The sequence below is a fragment of the Bubalus bubalis genome, chromosome 12 (assembly GCF_019923935.1).
Source record: "Bubalus bubalis isolate 160015118507 breed Murrah chromosome 12, NDDB_SH_1, whole genome shotgun sequence".
Lineage (NCBI taxonomy): Eukaryota > Metazoa > Chordata > Mammalia > Artiodactyla > Bovidae > Bubalus > Bubalus bubalis.
The window spans coordinates 41,387,879-41,406,781 of record NC_059168.1 but is presented as its reverse complement, the minus strand read 5'-3'; the positions used below and the strand labels follow the sequence as shown (position 1 = coordinate 41,406,781).

The 18,903-nt window shown below is 39.2% G+C and overlaps 1 long non-coding RNA gene across 1 annotated transcript; it reads left to right on the top strand.

Moving 5' to 3' along the window:
- The first annotated feature begins 851 nt into the window (after positions 1-851).
- LOC123328702 lies at positions 852-17,724 on the top strand. The gene is made up of 6 exons (XR_006543725.2): positions 852-1,298; positions 1,767-1,886; positions 9,262-9,576; positions 10,055-10,114; positions 11,322-11,447; positions 17,291-17,724. It is a non-coding gene; the product is annotated as an uncharacterized LOC123328702 (long non-coding RNA).
- Positions 17,725-18,903: the final 1,179 nt, after the last annotated feature.

Sequence of the window (18,903 nt, the reverse complement as noted above, 5' to 3'; positions counted from 1 at the left end):
AATGTTGTATTACTTTCAGGTGTACAGCAAAATGAATCAGTTATGCATATACATGTATCCACTCATTTTTAGATTGTTTTCCCATATAGGCCATTACAGAGTATTGAGTAGAATTCCCTGTGCTATATAGGGAAGGATAAAGAATATAAGGATAAAGACCTATTCTTTACTTGTCCAAAATACATTAACTCTATATTCATTTTTTAAAAAGTGATTGATCCTTTAAACATAGTACTACTTGTTGACTAAAACAATAAGCATGGGTTGAAAAGTAGAGTGCATTAAAACAAATGTGATGACTTTTGAGGTCAGCCGGAGCTCTGAGTTTGAGGAGGCCACAGAAACTGGGTCATAGTGATATTATAGAGGTAACGCAGGAGAGAAGATGCTACAGATTGCAAAGTGCCCAAATATCCCTGCATGGTCACAATACAAGTACGGGAGTGAAGGAAGCTGGGTGGCTTCCATCTTCTTGTTTGTGTTTAATTTAAATTGGAATCAAGTGCTAAATAGACTCAGAGAGAAAAGGCCTGCTTCCTCACACACGTGTTCACAGGAGGTATTGGTTGGGCAGCACTGTTTAGTGGGAAAACCCGGATACCAAATTGGCCTGGTGTTTAGCTCTAAAGTATTGATCATTAGAGCATTGAAAGCTGCTGGCAAAGAAGCCATGTGAGAGCCATGTGAGAGCTGGCAGGCCATCCTTAATAGAGGCAACTAACAAGAATGATAAACCTGGAGAAACATTCACCAATAGATAGTCAGCCAACTAAAGCAGCTTAATGAAGTGTTTTACTTTAAGGTCCTGCTTTAAATGAATAGTTTTTTTTCTAAACACTTTGTCTAACATAGAAATAGAGCTATATAGACATCTATATATTAGATGGTGTGTAAACAAACTATAGATTCAGATACATAAAGGCATCTTTGTTAATGTTTAGAAAAATATTGGGTCATTTCTATTCTTAAAAATACACGTACTGAAAACGTACACAAGAGGTACCTGATCCCCCAGGGCAATATCATTAAATGGGAACTGTCTCATCCTCAGAGAGAGTGGAGAGCAGAGTTGGAAACTTTGTGAGGATGGGGCCAGTGTACTCAGACATGCAGAAGAACATGTGATAATTTACTGTCCCACGAGGGAGTGACAGTTCTGCACCAACACAGAACGGAGAACCAAGCCTCATCCCGCACATGCGGACATAATGGAGACTTCTTTTCTAGTCAAAGGAGATAGAGGCCCAAGGAAACTGCATGGCAAGCCCAGACCTTGGAGAAAAGTTAGATGAGAACAGGTGAGAAATGGTGAATGAGCACTGGCTTTAATAACGATACCAGGATGGGAGGAAAATGGAAAATATTGGTAGACCTCTTGAACAATGTTTATGAATTTCTTTCCTTGTCTCTTTGAAGCGGATTGATTGAAAACTTCTCTGAGCTATTGAACAAAGCATTACTCACATTAAGCTTGTGAAAAATACCAAAGCAAAGAGCACTTTGATTCCACTAATAAACTCTTAGGTTATTAAAAGTTGAATTTTTAAAAAATCTAATTACTCCTTTATCAGACTTCTGAGTTTATGTTTTGCTTTCTGCCCTGTGTGTAGTATGCCCTGACACTGATCCAAGATGTTTTAAGGTAGATCCAAACTGTATTGATGTTGATACAGGCTTAGTTGCATGATCAGAAGATCAAAAGCAACAGATTAAAGTTTCATTTTTTTCAAGCTAAAAAGATATAAATCCATTTCTGTCCCATTCAGGATTCGGAAGCTGGAATTCCATAAGGTCATCTTACGTACCATCACAAGTCCCATTCTGGAAGCCAGAATAGTGCTCTGTGTTTAAGAAACTCCGTGTTCCCTTCCAGCCGTCACCTTGCGGTATGTGTGTGTGCATGCTCACAGTTGTGCCCAACTCTGCAGACCCAGGGACTGTAGCCTGCCAGTCTCCTCTGTCCATGGGATTTCCTAGGCAAGAATTCTGGACTGGGTTGCTATTTCCTCCTCCAGGGGATCTTTCTGACCCAAGGATCAAACCCACATCTCTTATGTCTCCTTCATTGCAGGCAGATCTTTACCACTGGTGCCACTTTGCCTTATCAAGGATGCTAACCTTGTTCACAGTCCAAGATGACTTATCTTTGGTTTTCCATAGTTTGATTTTGATGTACCTATGCACAGTTTTTTTCATACTTATTCTGTTTGGGATTCCCTAAAGTTTTGAATCTGAAAGTTTGTGTCTTTTGCCCAACTTTGAAACTTTTCACCCATTATTTCTACAAATAGTTTTTCTAGCCCATTCTTTCCTCCTAGGACTCAATTGCATATATATTTGACCTTTTGTTATTACATTACCTGCCCCTGAGTCTGGTTACTTCTTAAATTTTTTATTCTCTTTGTTTCTCAGGCTGAATAATTTCTGTTGACCTGTCTGCACATTCAGCTCTCCTTGGTTGTCTCCATTCTTCTATTAAGCCCATGGGTTACATTTTTATTTTATATACCATAGTTTTTTAGCTCTACAACTTCTATATGGTTCTTTTTAAAGTTTTTATCTCTCTGCTGAGCTACTCTATCTTTTCATTAATTATAAGCATATTGTTCTCTACCTTATTGTGCATAATTGTCATTGTCTGTTCCAGCACCCTGGCCATCAAAAGGTTGGTTTTCATGGATTGTCTTTTATCTTAAGAGGGGTCTCATTTTCCTGGATCTTTGGATGTCAAAAAATTTTGAAGTATTTGTAAATATTTCTGAACATTCTAAGGATTTTGTTATGAAGACATTGGACTCCCTTATATTCCTCCAGAGAGATGATTTTTTTATTTGTTTTGGAGACAATTAAGTTGGTGGGATTCAAACCAAAAATTTTGTCTCTTGGGTTATAGGTCAAATCCAACTTCAGTTCTTTAATATTTTGCTGGATTCTATTCTGCCCATGCATGGTTCTGAGTAGAGCCAGAGGTCTGGGCAGAGTTTAGGCACAGAAATTGAAGTTTATTCTCTTTGCCTCCCTCTTTTCTCAGATGGACTCCTACTTTTCAGTCACTGCATTTGCCTCAAACTCTTCCCTCTGTCCCTTTATGGCAGAAAGCCTGTAGGTTTCCTATTAGAGTTTTAAGTGCTTTACTCAGTGCAGCTGTGGCTTGCCCTCACTCTAAGAGCCATAAAAATTGGCAAATCAACCTGCCATTCTCTTTTCGTAATGTATTTCCCTTCAGCATCCACCTGCTTTGTTCAATCTCCAGTGCCTTTGAGTCATTGTCTGTTTTGCCGATAGTTTATAGTTGTTATCTGTGAGAAGGTCAGCTAGTAGAAGTTTATTCGGCCAGACCAGAAATGGAAATGAATTTGAACTTTTAAGTATAAGTAAAGGGGAACCTACTTATTGAGGGATAACTAGTAGCCTCTGTCCACAGTGGCCTTCCCTACATTTGTGTTTCTCCTAAAGAACACACTTTTAATTTTGTATCATACTCAATTTTCCAAAGAAATTTACTGCTGAGTTCTTCATAATGAGGCACAAGGGGTTGCTTTCTGATGCATGTATTGCCCAAATTTTGTATATAAAGCTAATCATTTTTAAATAAAAATTTGAGTGTTACCTTTCCTGTTTCAGTAGGATATATACCTGTTTCTTTCTATATACACAATGGTTTAACTATTCAGATAGAATATATGAGCTGATAATGTCTCAAAGCCAATCTTAAGCATAACCAGAGACTGAAGACCAAGATTCTTGATGCTGCTGATGCTGCTAATGCTGCAGTGATATCCATAGGCTAAGAGTAAATATTAGCTCTTCCACGTAATGGCTTATTGCCAATGGTAGTATACCAAGCAAACCAGCCAGAGAATATTGACTTCTTACTACGTATTGGGCACTGTGTTATATAGGATTTAATTGCTTGTGTTACTGAATTATCAGAAAGAATCTACATTCTTCTTTGAGAAATTGAAAATATGTTTCTATATTTAAACTGCAACCACAGAGAGAATATGCTATTATAAATTTCAGTTTTCAGGACCAAAAGCACAATCTAGAGCTTGATGTGATACTTCCATATCTCCAAAAGAATTTCTTCCTTCTTCTGCCCACCTATCCTTTCTTCCTCCTTCCATCTTTCTTCCTTCCTTCCTCCCTCACTCCATGCCTTTCACCCTCCCTTCTTTTTTTCCTTTCTCTCCTTCCCTTTCTTTGTTACAGGAGTTACAGGGGATAGGCAGGTGGAAGTGTGAAGTTCAGTTTCATGAGAGATATGACTATGGGAGATAAAAAAGGAAATAAAATATTTCCCTGGTGAAATGTTTCTATTTTATTGTGGATTTATGAGCCCATCCCTTTCCTGGTGGAATCATTACAAAGTATGGAAAACCAAGGTGAAAGTTATTAATTTCATTTCAGTGAAACATAATATGGGTAAATAAATACTAAGACACAGATATTTTTAAAATATAGAACAAATAATACATATCTGTTTTTAAAATGCTTTTAATCCAGAGGTAATCTAATGTTAGGATCTGGAGGATTTTGTAGTATTATACTGCTAAGTCACTTCAGTCATGTCCAACTCTGTGTGACTCCATAGACAGCAGCCCACCAGTCTTCCCCTGGGATTCCCCAGGCAAGAACTATGGAGTGGGTTGTCATTTCCTTCTCCAATGCATGAAAGTGAAAATTGAAAGGGAAGTCACTCAGTCGTGTCCGACTCTTTGCGACCCCATGGACTGTAGCCTACCAGGCTCCTCCGTCCATGGGAATTTCCAGGCAAGAGTACTGTTGTGGGGTGCCATTGCCTTCTCCATGTAGTATTATAAGGTACTTAGAAATCTATAAGTTCAACAAGAAATGTGTGAATAACTAAATATAGAAATGGGATGTAAGAACATTAAATGTTTAAAAAGCTATCCATTTCCAAAGAGAAATGGGAACTACTACACTCAAATATAACCTTTTGGGGGAGATATAGACAAGAAACAAGGTCTTCTAATTAGTAGGAACTTAAAACAGACTTCTCAAAGAATTCTTGAAAACAGGGAGCGTGTAGCAAAGAAGAGTTTTATTTTGCATTCATGATCTTAAAATACTTTCTGACTTTGTAACATCAGTGATCACCTTCATGCATCTAGGCAGCAGAGTTGTCAATTGCCAGGATATTAGATACTCTTCTGCCAACGATGAGATCTTTTACTTGGGACAAATTACTTATACACTTAGTGCTTTAGGGTTTTTTCCTCCATAAAATGGGTTTAATAAGCCTATTACATCAGGTTGCTATGAGAAGCAAGTTATTTAATAAATATAAGGAAGTAAGAACATATCTGGAACATAAGCAGGGCTATTTCAATGTTAAAAACTATTGCTGTTCCAATAAATGATACTGAAGGTGAACATTTAGATAACTTTTATTTTAATGTCTTAAAACTCCATTTAAAAACTTTCTCATACCAATGTCAGTTAATATAAGTATTATTTGGTTTGACAGAGGAGCCTGTGGGCTGCCGTCTATGGGGTCACACAGAGTCGGATACAACTGAAGCGATTTAGCAGCAGCAGCAGCATAAAGCAGTTATGAAATTTCCCTGGTGGCTCAGCATTAAAGAATCTGCCTACACTACAGGAGACACAGGTTCATATCCTGGATCAGGAAGATCCCCTGGAGGAGGGCATGGCCACCCGCTCCAGTCTTCTTGCCTGGAGAATCCCATGGATAGAGGAGCCTGGCGGGCTACAGTCCATAGGGTTGCAAAGAATCAGACATGACTGAAGCAACTGAGCACACATGCACAAAGAGGTCATAGGCTATTTATTTGCAAGAAGCATCAGTTCTAACATTTTCTCCATCATAGATCGGCTATCTGTGTTTGGGCAAGATTCTTTTCAACACATGAGGCATATCAGATTCCTCATCTGTAAAATGTTGAACCTTAAGTTGCTAGGAAGTAGGGTTTGTGTTCTGTGCTCCAGAGACTAGCACAATGCCTGAAACACAGTGTTATTAAATAATGTTAGTTGAAATAAAGAATGATAACATTTTACCTGCATGACTAGGAGACACAGTGAAATATTCTCTTTAGAGTTCTCTCAATTTAAGATTTATCACTACTTATTAGACATTTCTAATGGATAGAAATTAAATTTGACTGTTTTATCTTAATGATGATTTTCAAAATATGTATTAGCCTTTACCTACCAACCATCAGTGGATGACAAGCATCGAATTATTTTCTGGTATGAGAGATGAGTCTCAAATGATATACAATCTCTTTCCTGGTCTTCTTAGTTACAAAGAGCATGGCTAGATATAAGGGTGTATTTTCTAGTCAAGAAAGAAGGTCTTTTCTATTGAAGATCTAATAAACCCAAGCAAGATTTTAACTCATCTCATGTTACACCTTCAGAGCATGGTATACCAGTCCCTCATCAGGATACTGACCCTGGTAGCCATTACTGACTGCCAGCAAGTGATAGATTTCCTGTGCCTCAGCCATGCATGAACTTCATGCAGAGATTCTTGAAGTTAGTCTGAATAACATGCTTGACGTGTGCACATGTGTGTGTGCAAACACACCCATACCCCACCCACACCTTTCTAATATATGTAAACAAAGATGTGAGAGGACTCACTCTTCTATCCAGAAAAAAATATAAAATTACTTATTCTTAAAATCTGATGATCCTTTAAATTATTTCAGGACCTGAGAGAAATCTGAGAGGCAGCAATAGAGCTACTCTTTATAAAACAGGATGCTTCAAATACTTTAGTTTTATCCTTTGGCACTACACTAGGACATGTTGATGATTGGAAGCCTTAAGGATCTTAAGAGCAGCCTTGCTTCCAAACACGTGATGGGGAGACGGATGGGTGAAGGGTAGGGATCAACTTGTAACAATCTTCTTGCTCATATGACCAACCATTCATTTCCCCATATATTTGTACATTCAGTCCTTCATTATTTACTCAATATTCCAACCGTCCACTTCCTAAAAATATGAGATGAATATAGCATCATTCTTTCCTCATGCTCTAAAGAATTTCCCAGAATATAATAAGAGTGAAGCTGGAAAATATTTGTGTTATTTCCCTGAAGTTTCAGTGAGTACCTGTAGCTAAAGCCTAGATGTTGGTTCTATGAACTCATTCAAAAGTGTGATGTAGATGGCTATCTCTCAAAAATTGGAAAACTTTATTAACATTTGTAAGAAAAAAATTTAAGAAAAAACTGCTCATTTGTATTTTTAACAATTAGCATTTTAAAAGAATACCTTATTTTTAAAAAGATGTTTGCATTCAAGATGGAGCCATGATTTCATGCTTAAACCTATATCCTCTATTTTAAATGCATAAATAAGTAAATAAGCAAATCTTAAACTTACCAGAAAGAAAGACATGTTACCCAGAGGAGATGGCAGATTTTTGGCAGTAGGTTTTTATTAGCAACCATTGAGACCAGAATATAGTGAATTCTTATTTTTCAATGAATTCATAGAAATTAACTGTTAAACCTGAGAATTTTATGCTTAGCTATACTATCATTCAAAAATAAACAAAATACACAAATACATTTTTAGATGTACAGAAAGTAGGCATGCTTTTTCCCACATAGACCTTTATTAAAAGAGCAGTTAAACATATGCTTGTGGAAAAATAAAATCAAATCTAAAATAAAATATAATATAAGAAAGGTTTTAGGGAAAAATAAACTGTGAAAATTACAAAGATTAATTGAAGTAACAGGATAATTTAAGTCTATATTGATTGCTGTGGGTGTCTCTGGTGGCTCAGACAGTAAAGAATCTGCCTGCAATGCAAGAGACCTGGGTTCTATCCCTGGGTTGGGAAGATCCTCCAGAGAAGGGAATGGCAACCCATTGCAGTCTTTTTGTCTGGAGAATTCCATGGACAGAGAAGCCTGGTGGGCTACAGTCCATGGGGTTGCAAAGAGTTGGACACAACTGAGTGACTAAGTGTGCGTGCGCGCACACACACACACACACACACACACACATATTGATTACTTTCTTAAACTCTCATTTTTAGGTTAGTGTAAGTAAAATTATGACTCTAGATAATAAAACCAAGACAAGTGGGATGTTTAATAGGTAGCTAAATTGTGCTAAAATTATTTCAGTATTTAGGACAAAAATTTTTTAAATTGACTTGATGTAGATGTATTTTTAAAATTATAGTCATGAAAGTATGTTTAAAAATTAATGGCACTCATTAAATGAAATGCAATGCATATATTCCAAATCATCATAGGATAAAAGAGTACATGATGAAGATTGGAGAGGAATGGAAAGGACTTCTTTACTTTGAAAGAAGATTGAAGTGAATAAGAAAAGGATGATAAATAGCAAGGACAATATTTGATGGTATAAATAACCCAAAACATACAGTAATCACACTAAAAGCAAACAGTATGTGCAAACACACAGTAAGTACATAAATTCTACATTGAGAGATAGATTCTTAAAGTGGGTTAAATGGATGAAGCTGTATGTTACTTGACAGAGATCTTCCAAATCAGTCACAATGAAAAGTTAAAGACAGAGGGGAGAAAGAAAAGGCAAACAGGGTAAAAAGTAACCAAAATGAAGGCCGTAGCAATACAATCTGACAAAATAAAATTTAAGGGAAAAAAGCTCTAATAGGTTTCAGAAGACCATACATTAAAAATGAGCAATCCACCCAAAAGACACAGCAACCATGAAGTCTATTCACCTAGCAGCAAAGTTAAGAAGTCTCCAGAAGGGACAAAAAATAAATAAATGCCAAAGTTGCAGACACACAGGCCAATGCTGGAAGGTCCCAGATCAAGGAACCAACTTGGAGCTACCTTCATCCTGTGGCTAGAGTGGACATTGGGAGTTGGAAGGAGAGAAAATATTTTCAGCCTGATCCTTATGGATGAAATCTATCTGTCAGTGTAAGATAGGGATGGGTTGAGACAGTGAGGAAGAGAGAAAGGAAAAGAGGAGAGGGAGGGCTGAGGAAAGGGGAGGTAGATCACATAAACAGATAAAAACAAACTTTTCATGAAGCTTCTTAAACTTGCCACTATAACTCCATGCTAATATGTCCTGCCATAAAGGTGAATTTATCCCTGCTGCAGAGAACAGCTGATAGTTAGGTTATGTCTGGCTGGGGAAAGCATGAAATATTTAATCAGGACATGCCTGGTATTGGATACAACTCATAACGCTCTTGGCCTTGCCAGATGTTCATTTCCCTCTCCTTGCCCTTCTCTCCAGCTGAGCTGCACTCAGTTAAAAGGTGTCTCTGGAATGCAGGCTCTGAGGCATTAGCTACGGACTGTCATCTTTGGTGAAATACATGCAGAATGTATGATTGGCCTTCTTCCATTGAAGTTCAAGGCCCCTGCTGAAACAACACTGCCCAGACCAATTTCAGAGTCCCTTCAAGTTTGCTTTATAAACTGTCACATCAAAGAAAAATAGACAACTCAGCTGAAAATAAAGTCAAAGCTGGCCTGGAACATGGATATGGACTCGGAAGGTCAAGTTGATATTAAGCCAGCAGATGAGTTTGGTTTCTGGAGCGCAAAGGTGGGTATTGTTGTGTTTTGGGAACTGAGTATCTATGTTTGGAATACATAACTCTTTTCTTCCAACCACTGGGAGATGTCCAGGCGTGTAAATATGTGTGCGTGCACACTAAGTTGTTTCAGGTGTGTCTGATTCTGTGATTTTATGGACTGTAGTTCACCAGGCTCCTCTGTCCATGGGATTCTCCAGGCAAGAAAATTGGAGTGGGTTGCCATACCTTTCTCCAGGGGATCTTCCCAATCCAGGGACTGAACCTCTGTCTTTACATCTCCTGCATTGGTAGATGGGTTCCTTATCACTAGCGCCATCTAAGAAGCCTGCATGTGGGAAATAGATGCTCTGGTAAACCCCAAACCCTCATCTAAAAAGTACTGAAATAATATCAAAATGGAGAAACGGAGCCCACAAACGTTTGAAGCGGTCTGGCTTGACCATTTTTGGTGAGGAAAATAATTTTAACATTTATTTCACTTTATAGATAAGGAAACAGAAGCTCTGAGAGGTTAAGTGACTTGTTCAAAAACAATGAAGCTGGTTGGTAAGTAATAGACCTAAGCAGTGGCTGATGGCTGGTAAAATTTCCTAACTCACAAGAGTGGCTAATGGAGGAAAAAAAACATTATAATGCAGCTTGCTAATTTGCCTGATTATTAGAAAAACATTCAGGGCATTCAGGTATCGGTTGACTAGATTCATCTGATGCACACACTTGTTCACATTCTTGCCTTATGCACATGGTGACAAAGCAAGGAGTGAGTGCAGGCTGGGGTTACGTGCTCCATCTGAATATGATTCATTATGTCAAGAAGGTAGTTGGCTAATGGTTTTACTTTCAAAATGAAGTCTTTTGAGTTTTATAGCCAGCTTCAGCAACTGATTAAAGAGACCCTTGATAGCATTTAAGAGTTAAACCATACTTTGAAAGTCCTAAATGTTCAACTAGAAACACAACGCAGGCATTGGGATATTCTGATTCTGGGTTGGGTTCCTTGGGAAAAGGGAGATGTTTAGCAAGAAAGCCCTAAAATGCTTATAGGCTTTGCATTCACTATTGAAATGCAAGCCAGACATAGAGCCAAGTCAGCAAAATAATGATTACTGCAAATGGGTGTGCTAAGCTGGGTTGTTAGCAATTTATCCAAATTAAGAGTTGGGACTTTATCATAATCACTTGAGAAGTATGCCATTCACAGCATCATTTATTTTCACATATGATGTTCATCCTAATTTCTAAGTTTACCACCATCCCCTTTCAAAATATAAACATACAGCCTACTTAGAGCTCACTTAAAAGAGTTCTCTCAAGTTAGAAGGTAAATCAAAAATAGACTACAACTTTTTTTTTTCATTCAGGAAGCTGTCCAAATTTTAAGGTTTTATTTAGATTTTAAGAGTCTTTAGGCACGTGTTCCTTCTCATTATTTTGATATTATACATAGTATTAGATAAAGTGAAAGCTCACTAAAGTGGGGGTAATTAAGGAGAGTTTAATAAAGGGAAAATTAAAAAAGCAAGGATAGGGATAATCTAAAGGTTTGTGTAGTACTTTGGGGCCGGCAATGGTTGGGATTAATCACCACTCCTAAGCCTGAATGGACAAGGAGAGGAAATGGTGATGGAACCCAGAGAGGCTGGCCACAGCCTGGGAGAAGGCTGTCTAACAGGAGCTGTGTCTCCAGTACTGGGACCCCGCAGAATCAGGGCTGAAGGAAAAAATACCCACCCCACTCTCATTTTGCCTTTAGATCTGCTGGTCCTCTCCACTAGCCAGAAGCAACTGTAAGCCTGAGGGTAAGGAGTATGGGGAAACAGCTCATATATCTCATTTTCCTGCCCAGAGCAGAATGGAGAGAGGTGGACAGTGGATCAAGGTAGGCTTCAAGTGTGGGGATGGGGGTTTGGAATGAGGAATATCTAGCCCAGAGATGCAGCTTTTTTTGGTGTGAAACACTGATGATGGGGGTGTGCTAAATCACTCCAGTCATGTCTGACTCTTTGCGACCCTATGGACAGTTGCCTGCCAGGCTCCCCTGTCCATGAGATTCTCCAGGCAAGAATACTGGAGTGGATTGCCATGCCCTCCTCCAGGAGATCTTTCTGACCCAGGGATCGAACCCACATCTCCTGCATCTACTGCACGGTCAGGCAGGTTCTTTACCACTAGCTCTGCCCTGGAAGTCCCAATAATAGGGGAGGCTGTGTATATGTGCTGGTGGGGTGTACATGGGAACTCTGTGTACCCTCCTCTCAGTTTTGGTATGAATATAAAACTGCTGTAAGAATAAGGTTTATTAATTTTTAAAAGAGATATTTCAATAGAACCCAGACAACTCTTTACCAGAATCTCTTTCCCAAAAGATACACACACATACATTTGGCAATTCTGAATGAGAATAGTAGAGCCAAAACAACTGCTGCCTTTTTGAGAGGTTCATCTAGGAATTTCAGGGATCTGTTAACCTGTGGATCCTTCTGCTTCCCAAAAGAAGAGTGAGTCACAGTGCAAGAGTGAGTGATAGTACAAGAAGAGTTCCTTCTGAAGAGTTTTCTAAGGATTTGACCTGGATATTCAGTTCTATAAAATGAAAGAAAGACTGGAAAATAGAAAGAGAAAAATATTCTTTTGAGTTTTAGGAAGAGTTGTTCAGGTGAAGACATATGCTATTGGCTGGAGGGAAGAGAGCCCAAGTCGACTGGGGCAATAACATTGTGTGTAATGAAAGTAAAGATAGAATTTCTGTCATTCAAAGAAAGTTCTTTTGGTCAGTTTCAAAGCTGGAGATCAGGAGGCAATTTACAGATCAAAAACATTTTTAAAAGAAAACATTTTCAAGAATGGTTCATATGATATTATTCATGTAAATAAGAATCAGGTAAATATGCTCTCAAATCGCAAGTCCACCATTTCCCAGTTCTGCAAACTTGGTCAAATTGCTTAAGCTTTTAGAAACTCAGATTTCTGAGCTCTAAAGTGAAGGCAAAAATGGTGAGCCTAGATCACTTTTTGAAGAATGAATACAAAATGTATGTAGGTAGGTGGATTGGTAAATAATTTATCAATTATTATGATTATATATGGAGAAGGAAATGGCACCCCACTCCAGTACTCTTGCCTGGAAAATGCCGTGAATGGAGGAGCCTGGTGGGCTGCAGTCCATGGGGTTGGTAAGAGTCGGACACAACTGAGCAACTTCACTTTCACTTTTCACTTTCATGCATTGGAGAAGGAAATGGCAACCCACTCCAGTGTTCTTGCCTGGAGAATCCTAGGGATGGGGGAGCCTGGTGGGCTGCCGTCTTATGGGGTCACACAGAGCCGGACACGACTGAAAAGACTTAGCAGCTTAGCAGCTATGATTATATATATCAGAGATCAGATCAGTCGCTCAGTCGTGTCCGACTCTTTGCGACCCCATGAATCGCAGCACACCAGCCCTCCCTGTCCATCACCAACTCCCAGAGTTCACTCAGACTCATATCCATTGAGTCAATGATGCCATCCAGCCATCTCATCCTCTGTCGTCCCCTTCTCCTCTTGCCCTCAATCCCTCCCAGCATCAGTCTTTTCCAATGAGTCAACTCTTCGCATGAGGTGGCCAAAGTACTGGAGTTTCAGCTTTAGCATCATTCCTTCCAAAGAAATCCCAGAGCTGATCTCCTTCAGAATGGACTGGTTGGATCTCCTTGCAGTCCAAGGGACTCTCAAGAGTCTTCTCCAACACCACAGTTCAAAGGCATCAATTCTTTAGCACTCAGCCTTCTTCACAGTCCAACTCTCACATCCATACATGACCACAGGAAAAACCATAGCCTTGACTAGACGAACCTTTGTTGGCAAAGTAATGTCTCTGCTTTTGAATATGCTATCTAGGTTGGTCATAACCTTCCTTCCAAGGAGTAAGCGCCTTTTAATTTCATGGCTGCAGTCACATGCATATGTATTATGGGCTTCCTTGGTTGCACTAAAGGTAAAGAACCCAGCTACCAATGTAGGAGACATAAGAGATGTGGGTTTTATCCCTGGGTTAGGAAGATCCCCTGGAAGAGGGCATGGAAACTCATTCCAGTATTCTTCCCTGGAGAGTCCCATAGACAGTGGAGCTTGGCGGGCTACAGTCCATAGGGTTGCAAAAAGTCAGAAATGACTGAAGCAACTTAGCATTCATGCACGTACATATTTTAGTTATAAAAGGTGTATTATTATGATATTTAATAATAATAACAATAATAATGTTTTAATATTATTACCATAAAAAAATTGTCTAAGCACAATCTTTTAAATCAACAAGTAATAGTGAAATCCTACCCTGCACTTAATGCTTTCATACAAACTTGATAATCTAAGATTGCTACTGCTACTGCTAAGTCACTTCAGTTGTGTCCGACTCTGTGCAACTCCATAGACAGCAGCCCTCCAGGCTCCGCCATCCCTGGGATTCTCCAGGCAAGAACACTGGAGTGGGTTGCCATTTCCTTCTTCAATGCATGAAAGTGAAAAGTGAAAGTGAAGTTGCTCAGTCGTGTCCGACTCTTAGCAACCCCATGGACTACAGCCTACCAGGCTCCTCCATCCATGGGATTTTCCAGACAAGAGTATTGGAGTGGGGTGCCATTGCCAAGATTAGGTCCTTCCAAAAGAAAATTGTGATCTAATAGGGGAGACAAGATGCATTTGCAGGCAACAGCAGAAAATATGAGACAATATAATTAGGCCAATTATGCAGTCTAGAGTGTAAGTGCTAAAGAAGTTCAGAGAAGAGTACAAGCAAAATGACTAAAGATTCAGGACTCATTTCATGAAGGAAGGACCTTAAAGTTAGGTATGGTTTAGTAAGGGGCAGAGTGACATTTCTTAATATCACCTGGAAGACAGGTACCAAAGTAGGTAAGCACAACTTTTACTTATACAAAAGTTTGCTCTGGGGAGCTGTAGAAAGCATGCTGGAAAAGTAGGGGTGGGGCAGCAGTGGGCTACAAAAAGAAAGGGTTTGAGCTTCATGGAGTGATGATAGGATAGCTGTTGAAAGTTATTTAGTAGTTGTGTGACCTGATAAACACAATACTTAAGGAAGTTCAGTCTAACCAAGTGGATGATGGAAAGTACAAATGGCTAAAGTCAAGATTAACTGAGGAGATATATTACATCAAACTTGTCTTTTTAGTTTGGAGCTTTCTGTAAATTTTGAATTTTAAAAGGTGAACCTGTATTGTTTCTTTCATTAGGAAAGATATTATTTAAATGGAATGAACTATTAAAAGAAAAGTATAGTATTAAGCAATATTTTCCCTCTGTCTTGAAAACTGTTAAATTGAGTCAGATAAAGCAAACAGTATACTTTAATTTCTCTTTTTACCCTAGCTGCTAGGATTCTCAAAATTATTTTTAATGCAAATCTAGTGACTTTCCTGAAAATAGATTTTTGATGTTGTGCTGCCTCATAGCAGCTCCAGGCAAGACAAAGGGAAAACCATAAAATTTCTTAGCTAAGCACCCTGCTACTCACAGCTTCCATTAGAGTACCTGGAAATTGGTTTTACCTCCAGGAAATAAGATATTAACCAAAAAGGATGCAATAACTTCTATGTGTCCAGAATGTGCTATTTCGTGACTGAGGTCACAAACAAAGCTAAAGGAAATCTGCTCCATGTGGGGGAGTGGGTGATCAGCCTTTGCCGAAAACAAAGAAGAGTTCCAATGGGAAATATTGGCAGAGTCCACACAAGCAGAGTGGAAGAAGGAAAACAATAGAGCAAACCAACACAGTATAATAATGCTACAATGACATCATAATATAACCAATATTAGTGAATGTTTACTGTAAACCAAACTCTAGGCTAAGGGCTTTAATTGCATCATTCATTTAATTGTCAATCCAAGAAGATAGGCCTGGTGATTATTCCCATTTTCATGGTTAGAGAACTGAAGACATAAAGATTTTAAGAGCCATGTTCAAAGTCCTGTAGCTGGTGAAGACTAGAGCGAAGGCAATATGGCTTAGTGGGTTTTACCACAGTTCCAGGGGTAGCTTGTGTGGACTCAGGTCTCTGCTCTCCTATGTGTGACCTGTATGACCTTAGGCAGACAACTTGAAGGCTTTCTAAGTTTCATTCTATTCATCTCTACAATGCAAATATTAATAATATCTATTTATTAGGTTGTCATGAAATAATGTGTGTAACAGGTGGGGCATTCACAGACACAGTAAGTTTGATCATAAATGCCGAAGAGCAGGCATAGCTGATGGTGCAGTTGCAGGGGCCACAGTGCTAGATGCTGTATTAGTGTTTATGAAAACACAGTGTAGTGTTGTATTAAACGTTTATGAAAAGTGGATGTGAAAGTGGTAGTCACTTAGTCATGTCCAACTATTTGCAACCCTATGGACTGTAGCCTGCCAAGGCTCCTCTGTGCTTGGAATTCTCTAAGCAAGCTTACTGGAGTGGGTGCCATTATATCATCTCCTAATTCCTTTTCATCTAATTCTGTGATTGCCAATCAATTGTCTAATAATGCAGCTTCTTTTCTGATAGGAGAGGCTATGCTGGTGAGACCGTGTGTCTGCCCCATTTGCCTGATAGGTTGTTTGCTTGAAAGTTATATTAATAAATCAGCATTCTAGTTTTATTCAACACTCACTGACCTTTATTAGCATGAATTGACTCTGAGTCATATACTGTCAAGATCCGCTTTCTAAAAGTCTAAAGGTGAGACAATGGCAAGTGGATAATTTACCAAAGGAAACTTGCTTTGAGGGTTTCTGTGAGGACTGCAGCAAGGCCTTTTTTGGGAGGCTTCTTCTCTCTTATTGTGAGACCTTTTTTAACATCTACAAAAAGTTATTGCAGTATTACGGGTAGACAGAGCACTATTCATCAGGGTACCAAGGGAGTATTTAAAACTAAGTCCCACGTCACAAAACCAATTTCTCTCTGTACATTGGGATGCAGGTGACTCTTTTGGAACCCCCTTGGTTATCCAGAGCCAATGACATGCCGTATGTCCCTTCCCCTCATCATTCATTGAGTCCATTCTGAGAAGAACTCAGGCAGCCCAAAGTTCAATAATTGGGACATGTAGGGATTCCAGCTCCCTGGCCTAATTTCACATATTAAATCAGCCATTTTTCCTTTTTAAAAAAATTCCCCTGTTTATTGCTTCCCTCCTCTATCCACTCCTTTATGCATTCAGTTTTTTAACTGCATAATGCTACCAAAGACTCCTGAACCCTATGCAGTAAAGAAATCTGAATTTTCTTACTGATGCATATAAAATCTCAGATGCCTGGATTCTGTGCCATGCTGTGCTCAGTGGGGATCAGGAAACAAAGGGGTGAAGGACGGTGGCTGCCTGGTGTCTTAATAAGATGCAGATCAGCCGAAGAGCATCAGACCATCAAATCCAGGGTCTGCAGCAAGCACACACCTTTCGTCAGGCTTGGAATGGGCCGAGATGGATTCGGGGCTTTATTGAAAGATCATACAGGATGACTGCAAAATCCCATTACTTGTTGATTAAGTATTGATTGCCTCAGTATTAACAAGCCAGCTAATATGAAGTGACCTCTGAGGCCAGTGGTTTAGGGGGAGGGGGAAGACAATTTACTAAAACAGGCAGGCAGATGAATAAGAGGGCTAGATTTGCTCTTGGCTTTTAGCTTCGGTTAAAATGTCACACTCGATAGTGCAGATCAATGCCCACTTTATTTCCTCACAGCCGTCTTATTACCATCATGAGGCTGCCTCCTTTGATGCTTTCTAATGACCCTCTGAACCGTCTGCTCGGCTCACCCTCTGCTTTCAAGTGAAAGCACAGGCCTCTCTGCCCCCTCGCTGCTGACGGAGCGGCCGTGGACGAGACCGGGCCGTGGAGACCAGCAGAGCCTTGTCCAGGGTCAGCAGTGCTACACTTGCTGTGCTTTTCCTCTTGTCCTTTGCTTTCCTTTGAGCATCTTCAGCATCAAAGCTTGTCTCCTCTTTCCAAGATTCCAAATAAAGCCGAGGCGGTGAAACGAGAGGCTGTGCTCCAAACTCCCACCCAAGGCCACCATCCGGGTCAAGGGCTTTCTGACTTCATTCTCTGGGAAGGAAATTCTCGCCTATTTGAAACCTCTCCCTTCCATCCAGAAATGGGTATCTTTGATAATGGCAAAAATATGTAAGCAAATAAATAACTTAAAAAAAAAAAAAGTGTCCTTCACTCCAATCAAGCAAGCTGACTTAAGAAGGCCTATGGCCTGTACCAGCCAAAGGAATGGTAAGCAATCTTTTGCTATGGAAATGTTTGTTTGGTTTTTGGTCTATAAAGACGAACTTTTCTGAACATGCTTCGCTCTTTTAGCAAAGTGTTTGGCTTCTGTGCTGCAAAATACTCTATTGACTACTTAGTCTAGCTCTCTTTGAGTATAAATATTTCATGTGCTGGCCAGGGTAGGGATTTGTCAATGCCCTCCTATTGGCCAGAGTTCTGGCTTCAACTTTCTGCGTCAGAAAGAAAATAGAGAAGTGAATCTAGTGAAAAACTTTCTCCTTGGCAGACATACCCAATTGGTCTCTGAAATGAAAAGGTTTCCAACATTGGATGGCTAGAGGCGGGAACAGGAGTACAGAGAGGAAACTTCAAACTCTAAGGCTGGTATTCAAAGCCAATGTCGACCTAAAGATGAAAACCACAATAATTTCTCTGGGGCTTTAAGAAACTGCCTCAGTCAGTTTTGTTGCTGCAAAATTCATAATTTAAACCCTCTTCCCACTTATTTCAGCCTAAATTGGGTGAATAAAGATCATTTCTTCCTTTACTTAACTATGTCAGTCTTTTTTCTCAAGGTTTTCTCAGGGTTCCATATAAAGTCCTATAATTCAGAACCACTCAAAGTCCAGCACAAACAAAACCATTTTCCTTTCTCCTTTTCCCATCTATTATTTTCTGTTCTTATAGGAAAATCCACTAGATTTCTCTGCCACTTTCCCTATTTCTCAACCACAATCACTAAATATTTATTTAATACAAACCATGTGTATATTTACAACATTAAGTTGGCATTCAAAGATTTGCTGAATGAATACACTCATTGTTTTGAATTATTTTTCATTGAATTCGTAAATTTACTGCGTGGTTCTGTAATGTATAGAGACTAATTCTCTCTACAAAAATTTAGACATCATAATGAGAAACCTGGCTTGCATTCTTTCCTCAGTCTCATGACCCCCAATGAATTTGCTTGAAAACCTCTAAAATAATGAGTTCTATAATGAAAGAAACTTTTGGAAGAAAACATAAAAGTCTCAGCAAAGAACATTCCATGTTTTCGATACCCAGGAACCCCTGAA